The following is a 7,231-nucleotide window of genomic DNA, read 5'->3' as shown; positions in this document are numbered from 1 at the left end:
CACGGGGGTTGGACCCGGAGCGAAAAATTGACCGACTGGATTAGTTTCGTTGTCGTCGTTTCGCCCGTTCGAAGGTCTTCGAGGAAATGCAGCAGCCCCGAGCCGAGGACGCTTGTGGTATCAAGAAGTCAAAACTGGTGCTGCCCTCGCCTCTGCTGGTCCCTGGATGGCAGGGAGGAAGGTCAGTTTCGATATTAAAATCACACTTGGACACTTGTTTCCAATTGTCGACTATGCGTTTTTTTGTTCTTGCGATGCTCTGCTCTGTTGGTTCCAGTTCCCGAAAGAAAAATTCACCATGAAAGTCACAGTCACAGTCCGTGAAATTCGTTTCGAAACCCATTACGGATTCAACCGAATTGGCTGACTGACGACGACTCAGCAGAGACAAACTGCTTCGCTGCCGAGTGGTTGTCTGAAGGTCGCCGGTGTGAAATTCGGTTGCATTTTCGGCTGTTGGGCTTCCAATGGGTAGGAAAAACAACTCAATTAAGATGGATGGAGAGAATTTTTCGGGCAAGAAAGCAGAGGCAAAAAAACAGTAACATCGAGCAAGGTTATTGGGGTTTCTGGGTTAGGCAGCCTACGGTGGTACGGATTTCACCTGCTGCTAAAAATCGATGCTTTGACTTCTGATGCTGTTTTTGAAATGATCGTCACGCTTGAACAGATCGAAATGCCATGGTTGCGACATGTTGCAATCACTGGTGCGAAACCTTACAAAAAACTGGTGCCGTGTCATTCGGTTATTTAGGTGTTCGGTGTTTAACTGCTGCTTAACCGAAATTCAAATTTAAGGTAACGATATAGAGAATAATTTGCAAAATGGTAATAAAGGATGTGTTCATGGTATAAAACGTGGGTTGCACAAATATAACGACTACTTTTTTGAAGCTTTATCACTGTGAATTTTTATTGCTAACTTAATCTTTACAATAGGGACGTTCCGATACTTCCGATATATCGGAATATCGATATTTTTGTTTCGATATCCGATATTTTTGTATCGATATTTTGCTTTCAATATATCGGTCATATCGATATTTTTGCTTTCGATATCGATATATTGAATCAGAATAAAGTAATACAAAAATAACAGTTGCAATGTATTTTGCGCAAGAAAATACTTCAAAATGATGATGGCTATGATGATTTTTCTCGGTAGCGCGGATGGTGTGAGGTGTGCGCAGCCATCACAAATAGTTTTGGCAACTCGACACTTTGCATGGACCGCTGTTGTGCAACATCTGTCATGCCGCTGGTCCTTGAATCCTTACGTGAATTCAATTAAATATTTGACCTGTTCCTATGATAAATTAGATAAATTACCTTTTGAAATTAGGAACAGATTAATGAAAATTCGAATTTAGAAGAATTTGAAAACAGGAAAATTGTCTTCCTTCATTCAAAAGAATGCCCCGTAGGAATTAAAGAGAATTTTCTTATTATATTCCAACGGATTTTTCCGTGAATATTCGGATTTTTCCTTAAAAATTAAATTAAAAAAACTTCCGTGGAAATTCCGAAAAAAGAATTTTCTGTTGTTAAGAATCATATTAACGCGAGGAGAAAAACAGAAAAATTGTCAGTGGAATTTCAGCAAATTTGTCGAAACTTCAGTTGATGTTTTTGAGCGAACGGAAAATAGCGAGTATCATGCCGAAAACGTTGCCGCTACCGGTTAAAACTACGACAAACGCCGCCGCCTATGATTGTTGGACTGGCACACTCTAGAAGCAGATTGCACTGTAAACTCGGCATTACTCATTAATGTGCTAAAACTATCCATTATTTTACAATATATGGAGCTGTCAAAATAATGGGTATTTTTAAATTTCTTAAAGTGGGTAAATTATATTAATTATATACTATTGAATATTTACCCATTAATGGGTGAAAATACACTTCTTACAATGAAAACATTCTGCAGTCGAAGTGGAAGCGCAAGCGAAAATTTTGTGCTCTTGGAGGTAAGTTTTAATCGTATTCTTTTAGATAATAGATTGAAAATATTTGGAATCCCTTCGTTTACTCATTTTACAGTGAATTATTTGGCTTGTGTGACACCTCATACACTGCTTTCAATGGAGGCCCCCAAGTGTTCGATGTTTTGATACCACGATCCTCGCCATGATCTATCCGGCTGTTAACGGAGCGTATTCTATGGCATCTTGTTCCCGATGGCACTGAATTGAAAAAGTTCCGGTGACTGGTGGCGTGATGGATCGAGGTGTTTCACGGATGGCGTCTCGAAAGGGTGAGCCAATTGAATTTTTATAATTTTTTATATCTGATTCAAAATTCCCTGGGCTTTGGATTATAATTCTCCACAAATATTGATATATTCTAGGAGAATTGTAATCACCAATGCTAATGAAAGATCTACGAACTGGGGTTGGAATCTATTTGAATACACATGAAGAAAGTGGTGTAGATTATGGGAATTGAATTGTAAGTTCGTATACTCTATTCGATTTCCTCAATGACCGACAGGGTGCGTGCTACATGTCGCGGATAGAAGCTAAGGGAGGTGTGGTAGAATTCGACTGAATTTATTGAATAAAGAGCCTTTTTATAGTCAGTCAATTGTGCTTAGCCTCCTATTGTGTTGTAACTGAATAATGTCAAAATAGATAATCGATACATACACCTCCTTTCACAACAATCTATAATTCATTTGAATGTATTCAACATTGGCTCCGTAGCTTAATGTCCTATGCGACATAGTTTTGAAGATACTATTTAGCTGATCCAAGTCTAGCATCCTGTACTAGAGAATTACTTTAGAAGAGACTTCTCATAATTTTATCGTAGTCAACGTTTATGTTAAAAATAAGTTATAAAATGGAGTGCTCATTATTTCCTGCTAGATCAGTTACAAGACAACGTGGACCACATTGAGGAAAAATTATTCAATAAATCGATATTATCGTCGAAAGGCCCAGCTATGCTGTAACCAAATTAATCACTTATTATAGAAATCTCTAATTGAAATTAGAAAAAACAAGCTACTTAATTAAATCCGACTGATATTAAATATAACACTACACTAATTTGAGAATCCCATTTAAAAGAACCTCATAAATAATAAAATGACATTTACTAATATCCATTCTTTTCATTATTTTCCTCACTATCTAACCCGATATCAACTATAATAAATTATGATGGAGCTTCGAAATTAAGAAGACTCCGAGCCAACACCAAATGCAGCATGATCCTACTAATATCGTCAGGAATCGGAAGAATCTGAAATCTGGTAAACACTTATTAAAGCTAATAAGTGGTAAGTAGATAGAAAGAATACATACATGGTAAGTGCAAATAACTTATAAATTTATCATATTTTCATTCCATTGCGTAAATGTATATATCATATGTGTTTACTTTGTAAATCAGCGGTTCTCAACCTTTTTCTAGCGAGGTACCCCTTCGCACTTTTGCTTTAATTGAGGTACCCCCATCTTTTTTTTGCTGTAAATAAAAATAAGTGTTATTCATAAGATATATAGAAAATGGAACTGAAAATTAACGGAATATACTCTCGGGGGAAAAATAAACGGGAAAATTAACGGGATATAACGGAGACTTTCCGTAAAGTTGACTAAAATTTTCCTTATTCCGAACTCTTGAAAAAAGGCTTCCGAGTCTCTTGAAAGACGGCTTTCGAGCCACTTGAAAGGAGGCTTCTGAGCATCTTGGAAGGACGCTTCTGAGCCTCTTGGATGTTTCTAGACCTTTTGAAAAAAGGCTTCCGGGCCTCTTGAAAGGAGGCTTCCGGGCCTCTTGAAAGGAGGCTTCCGGGCCTCTTGAAAGGAGGCTTCCGGGCCTCTTGAAAGGAGGCTTCCGGGCCTCTTGAAAGGAGGCCTTGGGCCTCTTGAAAGGAGGCTTCCAGGCCTCTTGAAAGGAGGCTTCCAGGCCCTCTTGAAAGGAGGCTTCTGGCCTCTTGAAAGGAGGCCTGGGCCTCTTGGAAAGGGAGGCTTCCAGGCCTCTTGAAAGGAGACTCCCGGGCCTCTTGGAAGTAGGCTTCCGGGCTCTTTGAAAGGAGGCTTCCGGGCCTCTTGAAAGGAGGCTTCCGGGCCTCTTGAAAGGAGGCTTCCGGGCCTCTTGAAAGGAGGCTTCCGGGCCTCTTGAAAGGAGGCTTCCGGGCCTCTTGAAAGGAGGCTTCCGGGGTGTCTGAGCTTCTTAAAAGTAGTCTTCCCAGCATCAAGGTTTCCGAAGGCTTCCGAGCCTGTTGATTTGAGGCTTCCGGGCCTCTAGTAGCGAGGTTTCCAGGCTTCTTGAAAGAGGGCTTCCGGGCATCTTGGAAGGAGGCCTCCTAGCCTCTTGAAAAAATGCCTCTGGACCTCTTGAAAGTAGGTTTTTGAACCTTTTGAAAGGTTACTTTCGATCCTCTTGAAAGAGTCTTCCGAGCTCCTTAGAAGGAGGCTTTCAAGAAGCATAGAAAGATGCTTCTTATCTTCTTGCAACGAAGCAACTGAGCTTTTAAGAAAAAAGCCTTCATGTCTCTCAAATGGAGGCTACCGAACGTGTAGACTCTAAATTTTAGTTCAGAACCATATTCATAACATATGATTCATTTTGTTTCGATCATGTAGATTGCATAGAAGATTTTTTAAATTCGTTCGTTCGTCGTTCTGTCCTTTTGATCTTTTGTCCCACAGCCCTTCATACACTGTGCTGGTAGTGCAGGATAGGACAAGACAAAATTTTGAAATAAAAATAATTATACATATATCATAACTTTACACGAATGCATCCCTGGTGGTGTGAAGTGTCTCTAATAAACAAACCAACAAAACATCAAAACTTTATCAATAAGTTTTGTTTAAAATTGTAATGCATCCGCCATTATGCATTTTTGTCCGAGGTACCCCCTGGGCCCGGCGAAGGTACCCCCAGGGGTACATGTACCCCAGGTTGAGAACCGCTGTTGTAAATGATAACTGTACTTTGTTTATATATATGCACATTTGTGAAAAACGTATACACCCAGGTTTTTTTTTACGCGGTTGGAATTCATTAATTTCTCGGTTAACCTGAACTTTTACAGCTTTTCAAATACCCCCTGAATTTTCTTTGATTTTTTGTGAATTTTTTGGTGGGGTTAAATCATTGCTTCATTGATCCTGAAGGTCTTAAACGACCAAAACCAAACCGTGTAAAAAAAAAAACCTGGGTGTATATGTGTCTGTGAGTGTGTGTGTGTATATTATATCAAAACAATAACCTAAAAATGGATTTAGGATAGGTGGAAAATTATGCTGAAGTGTTGTTTAGGATGGTTACTGAAAAGTGCAAAATAAAGTTGATGTAAAAATTGATGTAGCGGTGTTGGCAGTTATGGGTGAAGTGAATTAAGTGAATCGACTCATCATTAAACACACGACTGCAATATATGTTCAACAAAATCGTAAGCAGTGACTTATATACTTATTAATACTATGTTTGCACTACGGCCTGAATAACATGTTATTCAAATTATCGACAAAAGAAAGCTCGTCAAGATAGCCGAATAACATGTTACAAGGCCCTAGTGAGCATAGTATAAGTCGTGACGTGAATTTGGAAAGGTTGAACGGAATTATGAACAAAGATGGTGCCGACGATTTAGTAATTTGGTTTTGATCGTTTGGTGATTTTTCGGTGACTCGTTTCTGAGGCTGGTTTCCTGCTCAAGGGAGTTAAGATAGTGGAGAAGTTGTGAATGTGAAGAAAGAACGATACGGTGATAGTGACCGCAATAATTTTCGGTGATCATGATGACTATGTTAACATTAACGTAATGATAGTAGGTGAATATGATGCGTGATTTCATTGCTTATACTGAGTGAAATGATTCGTAGTGGCAGAAAAACTTATATACTTTTGTAAAGGTAAAGAAGCAGAAAAGAGTGATGTTGATATTAGTGATGGTAGTTTGACAATACTAAGTGCTTATAATGATGGGGGTGGGCTGTTATACAAATCCTTGTTTTCATCAACACGGCCCATAACAGTGACCACATGAGCAACATCGCTTAGGAACGTCTGTGTGATGATGAAAAACGGGAGGCTCATAGAAGCCAATATGGGCGGGGTACAGTGTAGATTAATAGCAAGGGACAGCTGCCATTGTAACCACCACAAAAAAAAAAAAAAAAAATTTGTTAAATCTGATTCAAAATTAAATATTTGCTCCGATCAGAGTCAGCAAATCTTTAATCTAACCGATCGATTCACATGGATTATTTTTTGCATCTCGTATTCTCACAGGGCCCGCCAACCTGGCCCCCTAAGTGGAGGACTAGACACAGGGGAAGCCATTCGCCGGATCCGCAGCAATACACCCTCAATATAGATGTACCGGATTGATCGTGGATCATTTAGATAAATACAAAGTCCAATATCGAAATAATTGAAATAACTTTATAATAAATAGATTGTATTCAAGGAATTTGATTGTTTTACTTCACTGTTTTCAAACTTCCTGATTCATTTGCCAATCTAAAGCTGGAAAGAATAATGTATAAATTTTACCCATCTCAAGATTCCAAGAAATTCCATAATGGGTAAAATTTACCCCTGGTTTTGACGTCCAAGCGGTTTACTCATTAATGAGTAAACACTGTTTACTCTTTTAATGAGTTGAACTATTTAACTTCATAATGGGTACTTTTTCACCCATTAAAGATTACTTTGATGGCACAGTGTGGATTAAGTTATAGAAAAAAAAAGTAATTTCCAATCATTATTGTAAAGGGTGGTAAAGGAGTAATACGATAGTAATTGGATAACTTCTTCTTCTTCAATGGCTCTACATTCCAATTGGAACTTGGCCGGATTTTCAACTTAGTATTCCATGTATTAGCATTTCCTCAGTTATTGATTAAAGCTTTTCAATCACCGCTATTGCATGAGTATGTATCTTGTGTGTGTGTTAAGTACAATGGATACACTATGTCCAGGTAGCCGAGAAAGTTTCCAACCCGAAAACATCCTGGACCGGACCGAGAATCGAACTCGAAATCGAACGCCTTTGCTCGCAAGGCTATTAGAGACCCCTAATTGGATAACTACAACAAATAAATTCTCATTTCTGAAATATCATATGATTTTCCGATATATCGATATTTTCAATCCAATATATCGGTGATATCGATACTTTGATTCGATTATCGTATCGAATCAAATATCGATATTTTGAAGTATCGGAACGTCCCTACTTTACAATAACTTTTTATGATATTTA

Source organism: Armigeres subalbatus, unplaced genomic scaffold (assembly GCF_024139115.2).
Source record: "Armigeres subalbatus isolate Guangzhou_Male unplaced genomic scaffold, GZ_Asu_2 Contig1286, whole genome shotgun sequence".
Classification (NCBI taxonomy): Eukaryota; Metazoa; Arthropoda; class Insecta; order Diptera; family Culicidae; genus Armigeres; species Armigeres subalbatus.
This window is presented reverse-complemented; position numbering follows the sequence as displayed.